At 37.2% G+C, this 19,599-nt stretch overlaps 1 protein-coding gene across 4 annotated transcripts in view; it reads left to right on the forward strand.

Annotated features, from left to right (window-relative positions):
• Lpp (LIM domain containing preferred translocation partner in lipoma) overlaps nucleotides 1–19,599 on the forward strand; it is a 694,475-nt gene that overhangs the window by 145,509 nt on the left and 529,367 nt on the right. The window contains exon 1 of one of the 4 annotated variants that reach the window (XM_013019489.1): nucleotides 17,133–17,143. The exons of the other annotated variants lie outside the window; for them this stretch is intronic. The gene's annotated coding sequence lies outside the window, so the exon portion shown is untranslated. Of the gene's footprint in view, nucleotides 1–17,132; nucleotides 17,144–19,599 lie in introns of those variants that run through there. 4 annotated transcript variants of the gene reach the window in all.

The raw sequence follows: 19,599 nt of genomic DNA on the forward strand, positions 1-19,599 counted from the left end.
CCTCTCAGGAGGCTTAATGAAGTGGGAGGAATACAGTTCTAGGCTGACTTCAGATGAGAACTGTAGACCCTATCCAAAAGATAACCAACCCAAACCACAACAAAAACCAAAATCCTAGGGTGTAGTCAGTGGTAGAGCACCTACCTAACAAATGCAAGGCCCTGAGTTCAAATCCAAGTACGACCACAAAACAACAACAACAACAACAAAAAAAACATTGCCCAGCCAATGGACTTAAGGGAAAGATGCCCATTCTTTGCCATCCCATGAAATATTGTGATGGAAACTTGGTGGAATGGGAGTCACTAGATGGAGTTTTCATCCTTTCCTCTAGTACTTCAGTACAGAGGACCTCTCTTCCTTGCTCTCTTAATAGACATTTTTTTCAGGTATCTTCTAATAGGTATCTTGAATTTGTGCAATGGGATGTGCGGTTGAGGCCAGAGGGTTGGCGTGGGTGTGGGGTGGATGGAATAGGTATTGTCATGTAGCTTATCACCTTTATCATCTTCAGCACCATTCTCAGAGTCTCTTATGAGACAGGAAGTTAACATTTACTGAACATAGATCTTGTACCAGTCCTTGGGTTAGCTGATTTAATATATGTTACCTTTAAACCAAACACATTGGCTGGCCCTTTGTCATCTTGCTTAGTTTTCACAACAACCCATTAAGGTATAGGTTTTACCTTTCTGTTTCATAGTTGTTGAAACTGAGGTGCTGAGAAAGTAAAGAATTTCCAGAAAGGCAAAGCTGCTGAGGAGAGATAGCAGGTGTCCACCTCTGAGATCTGGTGTCTGGCTCCTTCTGATATGTCATATTAAGTTATAGAGGTGAACGGTGGCAAGCCTCTTTCCTGATTTCTCTTCTCTGTGTTTGTCATTCTCATCAATATATTATTGTCCAGCTTTTCTGTAGAGAAAGCAACACAAAAATATAATTATAACCATTGTATGCAAAAACAAATATTTCTCTTATTTTTTGTTTTTCACTTAAAGACAAAATTTATTATCATGCCCTTCCAGAAACAAACTGGATTGTGTGTGTGTACACATCGGGTGTATATAATGTTTATATGGAAGAGAACATTGCAAATATTATTTTGAATCTTGCCTTTTCATGTGCTCATTTCAGTATGGGAATTTACATTCCTGTTCTTGTAGGTGAACTTGATTATCCTTTTAAGTAAGTGATACCTATTTGCAATTTGATTTCTTTGACTATTTTTCTATCTGTTGGAATTTTGATTACTGATTTATGATGACTAAGAAATTTAGCCAGATGAAAGTAGAAGGGAGATTATTTTGGCAGAGAGAGGAGCCTAGCTGGGCGATGAAGAGAATGTACTGGTAGAAGGAAAGTGAATATAACTAAAACACATTACATTCATGTATGTAAGTCATATAGGAACTCATTAAAATGTTATTTTCTTTTTCTTAACTATTTATCTTTGTGTGTGTGTGTGTGTATGTGTGTGTGTATGTTTGTGTGTGTGTGTGTGTGTGTGTGTGTGTGTGTGTGTGTGCTGATCCTGGGCTTGAACTCAGTGCCTGGGCTCAGTCCCTGAGCTTTTTTGCTCAAGGCTAGTACTTTACCACTTGAGCCATAGCTCTATTTTCAGTTTTTCTCTTGGGATGGGGTGGGGAAAGGGGTTGAGATAGCTAATTGGAGGTTAAGAACCTCATGTACTTTCTTGTCCATACTAGCTTCCAATTATGATACTCAGATCTCAGGCTTCCTAGCAGCTAGAATTACAGACATGAGCCACTGGCACCCGGATTATTTTATTTTTAAAGAAGAAATTTATCTGAGTGTAGTAGTATGTGTCTATAATCTCAGTACCCAGGAGACTAAGGATAAAAGATTGTGAGTTTGAGGCCTGCTTGGGCTATATAGTGAGATCTTGTTGGAAGAATCAAATATATCCAAACAAACAAAAATAAACACCCAAGAAATTAGGGACTAGAAATGTAGCTCAGTAGAAGAGTGCTTGCCTAGCATGCCCAAATTTTTGACTTAGATCTCCATTACTGAAAACTTTTATTTCTAGAAAATCTAAAACCTTTAATTGTGATAGAAGTTCTAATATTCCAGAAGTTTACTTCTCACCTTCTGATTTAATTTTGGTGACTTTTGGGTGTTATATGACTCTTAGAAATTCCTCCCTTGAAAATGAACCCTTAGATATGTATTTTAATGTTTTTTTCTTTCATGCATTTGTTTCTAACGCATTTATAACTTGATCTCTTTGTTGCTTTGTATGTCCCTCCCCCACAGTATAACCCCTGCTTTCACTATATTTGATGTCAGTATAACTTGTGGAGGAGATGGGGAAAAACAAGTCGTTTAAGGATATAGATGGACCTGTTGCAACAATGAGAAGTACAAGTTGTCATGTCGAAAACGAGCTTTACAGCATTGGTGTGTGTGTGGGGGAGGGAGGATGGGGAGGGAGGCTGGGAAGGGATATAAAGGGTAAACAAAGGAGGAGGCTGCAATGCTTGATAAGAAATGTATGCATTTTTCTGCCCATGTAATTGTAACCCCTCTGTACAGTATGTTCACACAAAAAAATAAAATATAATTAAAAAAAAAGAAATTCCTCCCTTGGAAGGGAAAAACCAAATCATTTAAATAGGGATACAGGTGGACCCATTGCAGCAACGAGGTATACAAATTGTTATGTCGAATGAACTTTACAACTTTGTGGGGAGTGGGGGAGTGCAGGGGGGAGGGATGGGGGGAGGGGGAGATGGGAAGGGATGGGAAGGGGAAACAAAGAAGAGGCAGCTTGCTGTGTGGTAATAAACGAGTTCTTGCTTGAGAAAAAAAATTCCTCCCTTGCTTTTTGATTATTTTTAAGGATATCCTCCAAACTTTCTTCTTGTTATTTCATCTATTCTCTTTTAGTCTCTTTCTCCAATGATCTAACTGAAATTTATTTTGGTAAAACATTTGTTATTTTTTCCAGATCAACTTTTGCAAACACTTTATTGAGGAATCCTACTTTTTTCCACAGGATTTCAAAAGTACCTTTATTGTATATTTAATTCTTTTATTACTTAAATGTTTCCTCTTTTAAAACTTAGGGGTGGATTTACATCTATTTTTGGTCTTCTTTTTACTTGCCTGCCATTTAATACACCATTGTTACACTTTGACTTATTATGGCTTAATAGTATGCTTTGTTGTCTGACAGGGCCACCGTATTCTCTTCAGTTTTCAAGACACTTTTGGCTTTTATTGTTCACTTTTTCATGAATGTTAGAATCAATTTGTCCAGCTCTAAAATAATGTTTTGCTGATGTACGTATGGGACTTTCTCACAATTTATTAACATACACTGTGCATTTTAATATATTCTTTTCCCATTTCAAAGTCTTCCATTCCTTCTTTCTTTCTTCTTTTCTCACCCTTTCTCCATCTCTCCTCTCTCCCTCCCTCTTCTTTCTTCTTTGTCCTTCTCCTTCCTTTCCCCTTCCCCTTCTCCCTCTTTTTTCTCCCTTCCACCTCTTCTCTTTCTTGCCCTCTTCTCCTTCTTCTCCCACATGCTTGGCAAGTGCTCTACCATTTAGCTACAGTTCCATGTAGTCTTCCTTTGCATTTGATTTCATATAGACAATGCATATTTCTTGCATATATCTATATATTTCTGCCTGCTCTATATGAAATTATATCTTTTTATTTTTTCTGGGCTTGAACTCAGGGTCTAGATGCTGTACCTGAGCCTTTTTTCTCAAGGCCAGCACTGTATTAGGTTGAGTCAACAGCTTACCTGCTGGGCCTGATTTTGAACTGCAGTCCTCAGATTTCAACCTCCAGAGTAGCTCAGATTACAGGCATGAGCCACTGGTGTTTAATGATAACACATTTTATAGTGTGTGTGTGTGTGTGTGTGTGTGTGTGTGTGTGTATGTGCTCATGTTCAGGGTCTTTATTCAGTGTACTGACATTTCTACTCAACCAAATTACTTAAATTTCTCTATTTGAATAATTTTTAAATTGATTCCTTTGAGTTTCTAATTAAATAATCATATAATCTGCTATTAGCTCTATTTTACCTCCTTTTTTTTTTTATCAGTTGTGGGGTTTGAACTCAGGGGCTGGGAACTGTTCTATTTTTCCTCTTTTTAAAGACGTTAATAATGTATAGGTTTCTTCTACTGTCTCCAGAGGAATAAAATTTAAATATAAGTGAGAGAAAATGCCTCCTTGTTCTTGACATATTACACACACATACACACATATATAATATATATTCTGAATATATGTATATATATATATTCTGTTTTATGTTAAGATTTTGAGAATGTTTTTGTTTTTATGAATTAAGACTTTTTTTGTCCGTGGTGGGGCTTGAACTCTGGGCCTGGGCGCTGTCCCTCAGCTCTTCTACCACTCTACCACTTGAGCCACAGAGCCATTTCTGGTTTTCTGAGTGGTTTATTGGAGATAAGAGTTTTATGGGCTTTCCTGCCCAGGCTGGCTTTGAACTGTGATCCTCCTGAGTAGCTAGAATTACAGGCATGAACCACTGACACCCAGCTGAGACTAGTTTTTAAATGCTCATCTAAGTCTTTTTTTTAACTTTCCCATTTAGAATTAATGTTTACTTGGTCAGAATTTGAATATTTTTTATTTTATTTTCTGCTTTGGTGAAGATTGAAACATGAGCTTCATTCATGGTAAAGAAGCACTCTAGCATTATTTTCTTTTGTAGGTTTTCCATAACTTATTACTACTTTTCTCATCTATTTTCATAAGTGGATTTTTTTTGAAAATTATATTTATGGCATGTTTATTTAGCATTGTCAAATTTGTCATTATAAAATAGGAGGGACCTTTTCTAGTTTCTTTATTTTGGAATGAACTTGGAAGATCATTTATACAATTTGTTCTTTTAAAATATGCTAGAAATTTATTGTAAAACTATCTTGACTTGGTGCCTTTTTTTTTCTTTTGGTCATGGGGTCTAAACTCTGAGCCTGGGTGATGTCCCTCAGCTATTCAACTCAAAGCTAATGTTCTACCTCTTGAGCCACAGTGCCACTTCCTGCCTTTTTTTTACTTATGTAGTGCTGAGGAATCGAACCCAGAGCCTCATGCATGCAAGGCAAGCACTCTACCACTGAGCTACTTTCCCAGCCCAGTGGTGCCATTTTTGAAGGAGTGAAAGACTTTGCATTAAAAAATTATCTTCTATGTTAATTAGATTAATTGGCTTTTGTATATATCTTCTGTGGCCACTGTTAAAAATTTCTTTTTCTTATTTATTAATTTTTTTAGAAAATTTTCTCAAATTGTTTGTATAGTTAAATAATTTTTGTGATTATTTTACTTTCTCTGTATTTATGGCTATTTTTTACCTTCTCTGTAGATGTTTAGTTTTATCTGCATTTCTCTATACTTTTCACTTATGATCATTTTCCAGAATTTTTATATTATTATTACTATTTTTATTCTATTTGTTAGTTTTTCCATTTTGTAAATCTCTCTTTAAATCTTTAATGATTCCTTCTTCTTTGCCCAAACCAACTTATTGAGTTTGATTTAATTTTATCCTCCCTCCCTCCCCTCTCTCTCCCTCTCTGTCTCTCTCACACACACACTTTTTATTTTATTAATTTTTTATTTATTTGTGTTGGTAATTCAACTTGAATTGTTCACCTCACAATCTTGCTTCAGTTTTTTGTTTTGCTCACGATTGGCACGAAGGCATACCTCCAGTCTTTAATTCATGTATTTTAATTTCTACACTTACTTTACACAAACAGGGCAATACCTTTTTTTTTTTAAGGATTGCTATAGTTATAGGTCTTACGTTTTATGTTAACTAATGTTTTTGATTTTTTTTTCTTTAGTTATTGGCTATGTAAAGCTCTATAAGAAAGGAGACACCAAGAATCTGGCTAACACATTACCAAATTGCTTAGGAAATAATTGTGGAGCTTCTGAATATGTGAACATCTGGAGATTTTGGGGGGTCTGGGGCTTCCCTAGAGGGCATGAGAACTCTGCACGCCTTCCTCACATTTGATCCTAGCCTTTCTTCACCTATAACCCTTGTAATATACTTTATAATAAACCAGTAAATGTTAGAAATGGAACACAAAAAGGAACATTCTCTACAATTAAATGACTCCCATGAAATTTGTGTCTGGCTCGGTTCTGTCACTCTCATTCATCCCTGCCTTTGAATATCTTTCTTAACTATCTACTGATGTGGAGGCATAAGGTAATATTAGACATGCTTCACATTACACTTCCAGGGCATGGTTTTAATAGATTTATTTTTAAATTATACTAATACAATTTCCTTAAATCAAAGAAAACTGGCTAATCTTTCTAAATGATAAACCTGTGAAAGAACGTATTTTAATAGAATCACACTGTTAGAGTTGACAGAATAGTGTGGATTCTATGAGGCTCATGATGTGGGGACCTTGGACAATTTGTTTGGTTAAGTCTTCCAGAGAGGCGCATGTCCACCATCAGAAATGACAGAAAAGACCTACACCAGGGGAGAAGATTGTACAGAGCCAACGAGAAACTGGAAACTCTTTCCTACCCTTTGCCCATGTCTCATTCAAAACCAGTTTTTGTTTAAAAACTCAATTTTCAGATGAGAGCAAAACCAAGCATGCAAAGAAGGCTAATGATTCATTCAGAGACACTGAGTTAGAGTTGTACTGTGGGACTACAGAATGCCAGCTTTCTGTCTCGGAAGCCAGGGCTATTTTCGGGTTCCTAGGGAGCCTCCCGTACCTTGCTCCAGTGTGCAGTTTTAGATGGACTTGATATTTGATTACCTCCCTCAGCAGACCCAGGAATCCTTACTAAGGCACAGACTTGCGTATTTGCTGCTTTCCGAGGGGAGAGCTTTGATTTAGTCTCTGAGGTTTAAGAATTGCCGACTTCCTTTCTAGTTTCCCAATGAAGCTGCTAATCTGGGTGCCAATGGTGTTTCTTCTACATGGACACCTGCCCACACACCATGATTAGAAATTATAATGATGGTGATGATGAGTCTTCCAAGACACCCACGTTCTTTGCAAGATATTTCTACTAATTGCCACAAGCAGAATCAGTTGGAGAACTTTTTTTTTTTTTAAATGTTTCTCTCTCTTTTAAATCAGCCAAAAAGGCTGGCACAATTCAGGTACATACTAAAGGTTTGTCCTTGCCATGTGGAGTGGAGGGCTGTAGAGCCTATGGTGTGTTAAAAAAAAAAAAAAAAACACACTTCATTGCATTTGAGATTTGGGTTCAGGCTCCAGCAGTCCCAAAGACTCAGTTCTGTGAGACTGAGTGACTTCCCATATCTGCGGCTTTCTGTTAAATGGGCATCTCATTCTGTTGTTCCTAATTTATTAGTGTTATGAGAATCAAGTGAAGTAATGTGTCAGGAATGCTTCATTAACTCTAGAGTATAAATTAAGATGATTTTTTTATTACAGTTCATTTTGTATTACTGCTATCTTAGCCCATGGAGGTTATATTTAGTATAGTACAATCAAGCAGTGTAGGTGTGAGAGCTGGGAAGACAGTTTGTTGTATGAATCCAATATTAGGGAGGATCAGAGCAGAGGCAGCACCAAAATAATACTCGGGCTGCTGTATCAATGGGTTCTTCATTGAATGGCTACATTGAATTGAAAGAAAAATGAAGCTAGAGAGAGGACGATACTCAGGGAGAATGCAAAGGATCTTTGAACTGAAAGTCTCAATGGAGAATCTAAGGAGGTGGAAGAAGAAGCTGGGGGGTGAGGCTGTCATAGAAATGATCTGGAGCCAACAAGAGCAATGAAGCAATTAGAAACATACCAGGCATGTCTTTGGACCTGTGTGTGTGGAGTGTGGGAGGACAGGCAGAAACACATAGAGAGGATGTAGGGCAAACAGTGTTCTCCAAGAAAGGTCTCCAAATGCCTTCTTAGGAGGAGAGGAACTGGTTCCAGTGTTCCTTCTGGCCAGGGAGATCCTCCTCATTCATTTGTCTTTGCTCCTGCTACTTACGTGGTACTTTGCAAACAGTGCATTTAGAAATTATTTTGGGCCACTTTTTAGATTTAGGTACTGAATGCCTAAAGAAATATTGAAGAGGGAATCCTGCTAGGAAAGAATTAGCTTTTTTTTTTTACTGTCTCCTTATCTGAAAACTATTGGGGTCCATGATGTGGACCCCAAACTGTGACACTCAGTAACTTTGTTGGAGGGAAAACATTTTCCTAAAGCTAGGATTCAAAAGAAGACTTGATGAATATGTGGATATTTTTGTTATAGTGCCATGGGTTCTAGAAGGTACAATGCTCTCTTAAAGTCCTTTTCATTGAGTAGAATGCTTCAACTTGTCAACTTAGCTAGTATGATGTTAGATTTTATTCCACTCACCTGTTATTTTAATTTACCTACCTACCTACCTACCAACCTACCTGCCTGCCTGCCTGCCTGCCTGCCTACCTACCTACTTACCTACCTACCTATAGTTTCACAGAAATAGGGAATTTTATTCATCCATCAGGAAGGATAATATTGGGTCATTTGCAGGGAAATGGATGGATCTGGAAGAAATTATGTTTGGTGAAGTAAGTCAGGTATAAGTTATATCTAAATTAGGTCTAAGTTAGATGTACAATATAAACATATGTGAGAACACACAAGGTCATATGCATAGATATGTGTCTATATATAAAACTAGCTAATATATTGTATATGAAGGGGTGGAGTTTCATGATATAACCCCTTTTAATAAATAACAGACAGTTTAACAAAATGAATACCAGGAAGCTGAAACCTATCTTGTCTGAGGAGGGGTGGGATTAGAGAGAGAGAGAGAAGGGGGTAGAGGGAGGAAGGGAAGGAGAGAGAGAGAGGGAGAGAGAGAGGGAGAAAGAACAAATAGAGAGAAGAATGTTGAGTGAATGCAGTCATAATATTCAGTGTACACCTGAGAAAGGAGCTAGGAAACTTGAGGAGATGGGTGTGGTTGGGGAACTTGGGAGAAGAGAATGCCAATTAACAGGCCTTGGCCTCATACATTGACATGCTGATTTGAAACCTCTTTCTGTAGCTATTTAAAGATAGTAAAATATAAGAAGAAACATATAAAAGATCATTGATAAATAAAAAGAATTTTCAGATGGAGAGAGAAAAGTTTGGGCACACTAAATCTCTGTGAATCGTGGTGAATGCATTGGCTAAGTCTTCTCAGCAGCACAGGTGGAGGCAGACTGTGTTTAAGTAAAAAATAGGGCCATACAATTTTTAAATTGTCATATATGACAATTCTTCATTATATATCCATACTAGCCTCAATCTCAAGATCTTCCTGCTTTGTTTTCCCAGGTGTGCTAATATCCTGGTCTGTGAGAAGCTAATTCTTCATATAATGTCAGTCCAAATGTAAAATTAAAAATTTCATTGTTTAGCGAAACAATTTTATAATCACCCGTTAGTTTTTTTTTTTTTTTTGGCAAAGTTGGCTTTGCACATCCATTTACTTATATATTTTATTAAAAACATTTAAATCAGAGAATTTCTTTCTTCTGGCAAACTTAAAAAAAAAAAACACAACTGACCAAGTGCATTTGTAATGCATTTTGTTTATAGTAAGAACAACAGAACCTGAGATTTCACTTTATTATGTCTTTGCAATGTTACTAGTTTTTATCCTGATGGAGGTTTGGGCAGTCTGGAGAAAACTTGAGGGTGTCCTCAGCATTATGAATTATTGAAGAGGCCAATTTGCAAATATATTACTGAAAGTTTCTACACAATCTCTGCCCAGATTCCCCTAATGTTAATATTTAACCCACATCTTGTCCATCAAAGCTAAGAAACTGCCATTAGTATAACAGGAATAAACTATAGATGTTATTCACAATTTCTCCCATTTTTCACCAATGCCTTTTGTCTTCCCGGGATCGAATTCAGAATACACTTAGTATCCTGCATTAAGTCATTATGAATCCTTAGTCTCTTTCTATTTTTGGCTCTTTTTCAGCCTTTTCACATTTTTCATGACCTTCACACTTTTGAAATGTCAAGTCTAGGAATTTTGTGGGTTCTCTCTCAATTTTACTTTGTCTACTGCGTTCTTATGATTTGATGGGGGTTGTAGATTTCTGGGAAGGGTACTGTAGAGGTGAACTGTCCTTCTCATGTATCACATCAGAAAGTGCAAGATCACACTTTATTGGCTACTGTGATACTAACCTTGGTGGGGGCCAGTTTTTTTTTTTTTGCTTGTATTTTCATGGAAGGCCAGTTTTTGGACATTTTTACAAATTACAGACTAGAGTTCAAACTACTATCATTAGTACAATGGAGAGGACAGACTCAAAGTACTTAGCTCCTAAACCTTAATTAGAGGATGTAGGTGGGACATGAGGACCATATTGCTATATCTTGCCCTCCTGTATCGGTCCTAGGCCAATCTGAGAGGTTAGTTGAGCAGTTGTGGAAGGTAGGAAGCAATGAGATGTAAACCTTGTCTCTCCTCACACTGACTTGACAATAATCTACCCCCTTGATACATAGGGTTTAATGGATATGAATCATTTACCAGTCAAGCAACGTGTTTAAGACATGAAAAAGAGATGGAAATTTACTTGACAAGGTCAAGTAAATTTTCCTTTTCCTGGGTTCAAGTCAGAAGATTTGGAAGGGAGAGGTTTATTTGCTTCTTGCTTTCTGTTGCTTGATGGGTTTTATATTTTTGATTTTTCCTCCCTATTCCAGTGTTATTCTTAGAGGATGCACAGAAGGGTTGGTTGGCAAGTGGAAGTATTGGTAACTAGAGTTTGGAAAGGAACTTTGTGTCATGTCACAAAAGGTTGGTGGGTACAATTTGAAGTCCTGAATGTGATGGTTATCCACACAGAAGGTATTCCTGTGGGTACAGTTGCCAACCTGCCTTGATCTTGTCAGATTTTCTCAATCTTCAAATATTGGGTGAAACCATTTTCCCTCTGAAATTTGCTACCACAGTGTCTTAGAGTCTTTTGGTCCTGAGGTGTGGTATTGTGAGGAATTGAAAATACCAGTAAATCTTCAGGACTGCTGTAAAATTTGTCCCTTTGTCTCCAACAGATGTTTTGTTCTGTTAAAACCTTGCAGATGAAGGTTAGGGAGTGGATGGAGATGTTTTGTCCAACAAGATTGTCACTTGTCTTTGCACATTACTTCTAAGTACTTGAAATGTATTGAAGGCACACTACTTTCAATATGCTTATATGATAAATTCTTTAAAACTGTATTTTAAAGTGTGGCTACTCGAACATTTTAAATCATTTATGTGCTCATATTATATTTCTACTAGACAGTGCTGGGTTAGAACCTGGGAAGAATATAGAACATAGTAAGTTGATGCAGTATTCTCTTTTGAGTTTGAATAATATTAGTATTAAAAGGAAAAGCTAACAGTCATAATTTTCATTTAAAACAGTCTGATTCTGAAGAATTGGCTCATTTTATATTATTGCTTGGACTGGAGAAGAACCTGACATTTGGTATTTTTATAATTGAGAACATAACTTGCTGACTTAAAAAAAAATCACACCATTTTGTGCTTAGCCTTAGGTACTGGACTTCGAGTTCTTTGAAAATAGAAGTTGTGTTTTATTCTTTTTCAGTTGTCCTTTTTCCCTGATACCACACTCATGTATCTAATAGGTAGTTATTAGATTTGTTGGAAAACAAAACAACAAAAACCTCTAATAGAAGTTTTGGTCAAACTGCTGTAGAGTTAGGATTGTAAGAGAATATCTACTTTTATAAACCAACTCATTCTCTTAAGCCAGCCACCAAAACTGAAGAAGATTGACCCAAATGTTTATTTACTTCTTGATTTGATTACCATTCTTATCAGGTGCCCTGTCAACTCAGTTTATGACAAAGAATCTTTCAAAATGCTTAACCTTACACCCCCTCTAGGGAAGTGAGGCAGAAAAGAATGCTGTGTGCACATATTAATCTTCACCTCTGTTCAGATAATAGATACTAAGGCTTCCCATTTAGGTTATTATTCTTTTTCCTGTTACTTGATATTTCCCAACTTCTTCCAGTAGGAGGATTTATGGACAGTCAGGGAAGAACAAATAATCTTGGACTAGCTTTTCTTTTTATTTATATTCTTTGATTAGACTTTTTAGTGAGCCAGCCACTCTGTGGCCCAAAGGCCCTCAGTTCTTGATTCTTCCTTCTCCAGTGTAGGAGTGAGAGGACAGGCTTTGTTTCAAAATGTTTTGCCATAACAAGTTCAAGAGCCTCTGTGATTGTCGTGCGGCAGATCGTAATTCATCCCTGAAACCAGGTATAATATAGTCTAGAGTCTGTTGTCTTGGTCAAAGGCAGTTTTTACAAAATGCATGATAACTTGCTTGTTCTTTATTCCCACTCATGTACACACTTACTTATTATTACTATTTGAAGCGTTGGTTCTCCTGTAGAACAGTATGGAAGAATGTGAGTGTTCCTGGAAATGTACAGGGCAACTCTAGTCATAGGAGAAAAAAAATTGGCTTTGGAGTCAAAAGAGCTGTGGTTTCATTCTGTGTCTGCTCTTTTCTGGTTGTGTGACTCTAGACAAGAAACCTCATTACCTCTGAGCATTCAATTGCTCATCTGTGTAACTTTGACAGTACCAGCTTTGCAAAATCATATGTTAATAGCATTCAGGGTACCTGTCTCCAGGCCTAGTCCTTGGCATTTATAAACACTAAATGAATAGGTGTTTTCACATGTCTGAATTTTCTGGTCATAGGCCAACAGCCCTCTTCTGTCTTCACTTTGGAGGTGGGGGAGAAGGTCACTGGAGTGACTATGTGGTAAATCCACTTTAATTCTAGCTGTGAGAAAAAGAACAGTGAAATGTGGTAAGCAATTGCTTCTAAAAAGCTTGGACTAAAAGCACTTGATGGATTTGTGCTGGCTTCCCGGTAGACTCATCTCTGTACTGCCCGCATAGCACAATTAATAGTTATTACTCGAGAAGGAACAAATAAAAAAAGAGGGGGAGAGAGAGAGAGAGAGCGCTCAGGCATAAACACATCGTTTCATCTTCCTTAGATGCTTTCCTTTGTCAGGTCCATGGAGCCATACCTGTGAATCATCCAGGAAAAGAACAGTGTGGGTGACTAGAGAGAAGATCTTGTGGCTCATTTCTTACCCATTTCCTGGGCTGAGGAAATGTCTAAACTCATTTTTTGTATCTGCTGATGTCTTGTCAATATCTGTTAGCATTCCCCATGCATCTTCACCAATGAGGGCCACTTTCTCACCTCCTCAGTGCCAAGCACATTACTATAAGATGATCAGCCAGTTACTTTTTGGGCAGAAGTCTTCACAAAGCAAAAGCTGAATAAATTAAAGGGAAACATGGTAGAAAAGCACTGTACATGAAAAGCACAGAGACACGATTCTGCACATGAGCACAGTGAATAGTCCATGAAGCACTCAAGCCATGTTTGTTTCTATGGATACAAAGCCAATCATGAGCTGCTACAAATGTGCCATTTTACCTTGAGTAATTCACCGCTGGGATCCTAGTGTCTGAGGATAAGGCCTTGTTAGTTGTAATCTTGAAGTGTAGTAAAACAAGAAAGGATACCTTATATTGGGAATGAATGTCCCAAGGGACATTTTTCTCCCAAATGAAAGGAAGGAGCATGGAATATAAGGTCCATCTCTGACTTTGAATCCGATTGGAGAAGTGGTTCTGGGTAAGGGTTCTGAGTATTACTTTGACCTTTGTTAAGTCAAAATTAAATGATTGTCAGATTTGAAGATAGTACACATTAGAATAAAGCTGGCAGAGAACAAAAGTTCAATAAGTAACTGCTACTGTTAGTGTCGTCTGTGATGGTACTCATTTTCCTGGCTCTCTGGATAGACTGTGATTGCAAGAACTACTCCCTGTGAAAGTACACTGCACTACCAAGATAGGAACTATATAGTTCTAGCTATGTAGTGAATAATGCCATTAAAGATAGCACGGAATCAGTATTATCATCTATTTCCACCAACATTCTTTTTCTTGAAGCTTTGAGTTGCTTGATTCTTTTCTTTCTTTTTCTTTCTTTCTTTCTTTCTTTCTTTCTTTCTTTCTTTCTTTCTTTCTTTCTTTCTTTCTTTCTTTCTTTCTTTCCTTCCTTCCTTCCTCTCTTTTTTCCCTCCCTCTCTCACTCCTTCCTTCCTTCCTTCTTTCCTCCCTCCCTCTCTCCCTCCCTCCCTCCCTTTCTTCCTTCTTGCTACATCTCTTGAATCTTTTTTTTCTCTTCTGTACTCCATCTATTATTACCTCAAGGCAAACTCTCATCACTTCCTGCTCTAATTGTATTCCTGCCTCCAGACTCTCCTCAAGAGTTTTTAAAGCATGCTTCACAGAGCTGCAGCATCACTTGGGAGCTTGCTAGAAATCTTAAGCCTACCTAAATGTGCCAGATTGCCAGTTATGTTAGCCACCATATAAAGCCTCTGTTCAACTCAATGCATAGCTACTCTCTTGGTCAGCATGCATGCCTGGCCAGTGTGCATTTGATTCTGATCCAGAATATTTCCTGATTTTTATTGCTCTCAGCTCTCTTTTGGATCCACCTCAACCCATTACCTATGGATTGCATCTACCTCCATACATTACCTATGCTATTATTATGGCAATAAAGTCTCTGTAATAGTCTCTCTATCTTCTGATGTTTTTTTCCTTATGTCCCTCCTCCTCTCCAAATGAAGGAATCTTGTAAAATTGTTGATTAGAATTCTAGTGGCTGTTGCATTGTTTAAAAACACTTAAAAGATCTTGTCATGACCCCTAAAGCCCTATGAAATGGGTTATCACATACTCCTCATTATTTTTTTCCCAGCAGGCTGTAGATACATTAGCTTTAATCATTGTGTAAATAAAATTTGTTCCTAACTGATCTTCTGATTGTTTTTTATTTGAAGGTAGTGGTGGTGGTGGTGAGAGGAACTGTGTGGGAACTGGAGCTTTAACTCTGGGTCTCATGCTCTTGCTTGGCTTTTTTGCTTAAGGCTGGCTCCACCATTTGATATCCACTGCTGGCCTTTTGGTGGCTAGTTGGAAATAAGAGTCTCTTGGACTTTCTTGCAAGATCTGGCTTTGAACCTCTATTCTCAGATCTCAGTCTCCTCAATAGCTAGGATTACAGGCATGAGCCACCAGCTTCTGGACATCCTATTGATTTTATACAATTCCATGTTGGAATCATGATGTAAGGATCAGCTCAAATATTATATTCGTAATGTTTGGCCAAAGTAGGACAGTCTTCCCCAGTGTTTTCTCTCATTACCTTGTCTTATATACTCTATAGAAACAGAGTTCTCTGAATTTATATCTCTATGCTTATTTTTCTTTACATATATCACAAACTGTTTGGATGAGCCATAGCTTAGTCATAATAATAATGGTGAAGATTTGCTGAGTGCTTACTATACACTGGATACTGTATATAACAAACAGAAATATGTAATGTGCATTTATTTCCATTATTTTATATTCCTTAGTGGATTATTAGTTAATATTTTTGTTTTTCTTTGGGTTAGGATGCCAGTTCCTTAAGGGCAGGGAGCATGTCTGTGTGTGTGTTGCACCTGTATTCCTGCTTCTAGAAGATTCCTTGAGGCCAGTATCTTTGCTCAGGAAATGCTGGTTTAGGAAAAGATTGGGTCCCAGAACATTCCCATTTGGAATCAGTAGATGAAAAGAACAGTATCACTCATGCAGTATTCCAGATACATCCCTGGAGAAAATACCCTTGACTTTTTCTTATCTTTAGTCTAAAAGAGGGAGGCAGGTGTTGAAATGTGATTTAGGATCTGTTCTAGTAGCCTTAAGTGCAGCTGTAGATTCTGGGATTTGTCTGACAATTCAGGAAGAGAAGTTCTTAAGTGGAACCTTAATGAGAACAAGCCCTTTCTAAAGCCTTAAGTTTGGGGTTCAGCCTGATTGGAAAAATCAGACCTCCCAACTATGTTCTTTCTGTGCATGTTGGTGATGTGCGTATTTGAGCCTTTTTATTATTATGGACTTAGGCGGCAGTAACCATGGTGAGTAGACCTATCACACAGCATTTTTCTGAGTCAGTTTAAAATGCTGACAATTAAATATACCGTACTCTTTTTAAGCAATCCATCAGTCTCCCTTGTTGTCATGGTGACTGGAGTATATTTAGAAATGTGACAAGTACACTGAGTTCAATTGCACTTTTGCCAAAACATAGTTTTGCAGCTAAAATTGAATTTCCTGATTGAAGATCCAAGTGCTGTTAAGGGGCATGATCATTTCTATACATTATTCTGGAAGTATAACTTACATCATCTTATTAAATCAGCAGTTAAAATCTGATCAGAATTGTGAGGTATTGCTCCTTGAAGTGGCAATACTTAACATTGATGCAGTAAAGTGAAAAACAGTGAGTTTCATTCTTTTCCCATTACAAGTAAACTTGGGCCTCTAATATACTAATATACTTAGTTTAATGATTACTTTAAAATATATTTATAGAGAAATTGTATGTAAATGTATATATGTCTTCCTCAAGATTTCATTTCTAATTTGAAGAAATTCATCATTTTGGGTTTTTCTCTTCTCATGACTGCTTATTTATCCTTGGTGATATGAAAACATCTTGTTTTTTCTTTTGCTCTGACCTCAGGTTGACAAACATTATTTTTTCAACCTCATTCCTTCTGGAATTTAAATGATGAAGAGGTATAAGGCACTTGACTTCTTCTTCCTTTTTTTTTTTAATTCAAAGCAAAGGAAAAAGAAAAATCCAATCTCTTGTCTAGTCAGAAACCTGGTTTGAATCCTGACTTCCTTTTCATTCTCCATCCTGGTAACACAGTACTGAGAATGACATTGGCTTTGAACTGCTTGCTCATTTGACCACATCAAGTTGAGAAACTTATGTACTTACTGGGTCATTATTGGACCTGTGATTTCATTCCTAACCAAGGACTGATTTTTCAGCTCTTGAAAGGAGAAACCAGAAACTCATAAATAACTTCGCTTCTCTCCTTTTTGATTTATTTTTAAATTGATTTTTTCATTTATTTTATTTTATTTTTTGGTGATACTGGGGTTTGAACTCAGCATCTTTACACTTGTGTGCTTGCTCAGCTGGTACTCTACCATTTGAGTTGTTTCTCCAATCCTTCTTTTTGATGGTTATTTTGGAGATGAGTCTCATGGACTTTTCTACCCTGGCCACTTTTGGATCTCCATCATCTGAGTGGGTTTCAATCTTCTGAGTAGCTACAATTAAAGACATGAGACACAGACATCTTATTTTTATTTTTTTTAAGAATTCATGTATATTAATTATATAATGTGATGGGTTTGTCTTTTGTCATCTAACTGAATGGGTCCACAATTGGCATATACTTTGAGTTTCTTACAGCTTTTGGAGATAAAGGCCTTATCTGTTTTGTTAGTATTGTAAACAAGCTTTTTGGATAAGGAACATCTTAGTAATAATAATGTTGAGTAAGATTTACTGACTGCTTCTTATATGCCAGATAATGTGTATGATGTGATAAAATGATTTACCTTGAGTCTACAGTATTTCTTATGAAGTAAGGTACATTGTCATTTTTATTTTACATTAAAGAAGGAGGCTCCAAGATATTTTGTATCTTGACCAAGCATGTACCCTGAGAGGTACTGGAGCCTCAATTCTGATCCATTTCTGTGTTAATAAGGATATACTCCATGCAAGCACACAAAGGATCATGTTTTTACCAACTAATCATAAAAGTTTCTAATTTGTTGTGGTGCTATGTGGATGTTTTGGTGTTTACAGAAGCTTCTTGAAGTAGCGATTCCTTATGAACAGATGACAGGATCTGAAAGCTAAATCCCTGTTTATCTGTTCTAATATTTTTAGAGTCTTGGACAGAGTGGTTTAAGGCCTGGATTCGTTTAGGCCCGTAAAAACAAGCTTTTATTAGTGTGAATTAGGTCTAATGATTTTTACTATATTAGAAATTGAAAATAAAATGTTTTAAGGCAACATATCTGTATGATAAAACAAGTATATTAAACAAGCATTGGTGAGCTGGGTGACCTTGGCTCATGCCAGTAATCCTAGCTCCTCAGGAGGTTGAGACATGGCTGATCAAGGTTTGAGGACACCTTGGCCAGAATGGTTTGTGAGCCTTCATCATTAATTAACCAACAAAGGCCCGACTGAAGGGGTGGCTAAAGTGGTAGAGTCCAACAATGAGTAGACAAAACTGAAAGCTTGAAACTGACTTTAACACACACACACACACACACACACACACACACACACACACACACACATACACACACACAATTACTGAGAGAGTGTATCTGGATTCAACATTTAATTTGTTGTGATATATTTTTTGATTCAAGTTTATAAAGAAATTCTACTCTAGTTAGAAGAGAAAAATGGAGATAATTATGGATTTTCTTATTTGATATTGTACCAAACCTTGACAGTCTTGACAACTACTAAAACTTGGTAGTCTTTTAAAGGTTAGTTTCAATGTGGAATCTGAAATCTTATTAACAAGCTTTTTATACTTTTTATATTGAAATTCATTGGTCTTATCACTGATTTAATCCCTTTGGATTTCTTCCTGTGATTTTGTAATATCATAATTTAATCTTTTGGAAAGCAAGGGTTCACTGGTGATTTAGATCTTTCAAATGGTGACACATTTAATTTCATATAAAATCATTTGAGTTGGGTGCTAGTTACTCATATCTATACCCCAACTACTCTGGAGGCTGAGATTTGAAGATCCTAGTTTGAAGACAGCCTGGGCAGGTAAGTCTGTGAGATTCCTTTTGTTGTTGTTGTTGGTCCTGGGGCTTGAACTCAGGGCGTAGGTAGTGTCCCTGAGCCTCTTTGTGCTCAAAACTAGCATTCTACAACTCAAGCCACAGTGCCACTTCTGGCCTTTTCTAAGTAGTTTATTTATGATAAGAGTCTCATGGACTTTCTTGCCTGGGCTGGCTTCCAACTGCGATCCTTAGTTTCAGCCTCCTGAGTAGCTAGGATTATAAGAGTGAGCCACTGACACCCAGTGTCTGTGAGATTCTTAACCTCCAGTTAACCACCAAAAATCCAGAAGTAGAGGTATGGCTCAAGTGGTAGAGTGCTAGCCTTGATTTGAAAAAGCTATGGGATGGGTGTTCATACCCCCAAACTAGAGTTTGTCACTTTCCTGGCAAGAGTAGTCAGTTAATATCTCTCAAGTCAATCTCATAGGTCTATTTCTTAGAAGTAAAGCTTTGTTGCTGGATATTTGGCAGTGGCCCCTCCTCAGACTCTATTTCTTCACACAGAAATGAGGCAAATGTGTACCCAAGGGTTGCAATTTCATAGTACTCTATTTTTTTAAACTGTTAAGGACAGTCCTATGTGAGTGGTTTCCTACCCAGTTTTACTGTATGCGCTCTATGTTGAAAACTGTAGTTCAACTGTTTTGGTTCCTGGTGAACTCCCAACAGTTCTACCCACTCTTATTTTTGTGTCACCCTAGTAAGAAATGACAGCCAATATAGTCTAAAGTGTTCATTGCATTTTCATTTTATTATGGAAATAA

This window comes from Dipodomys ordii, unplaced genomic scaffold (genome assembly GCF_000151885.1).
Source record: "Dipodomys ordii isolate 6190 unplaced genomic scaffold, Dord_2.0 Scaffold45, whole genome shotgun sequence".
Classification (NCBI taxonomy): domain Eukaryota; kingdom Metazoa; phylum Chordata; class Mammalia; order Rodentia; family Heteromyidae; genus Dipodomys; species Dipodomys ordii.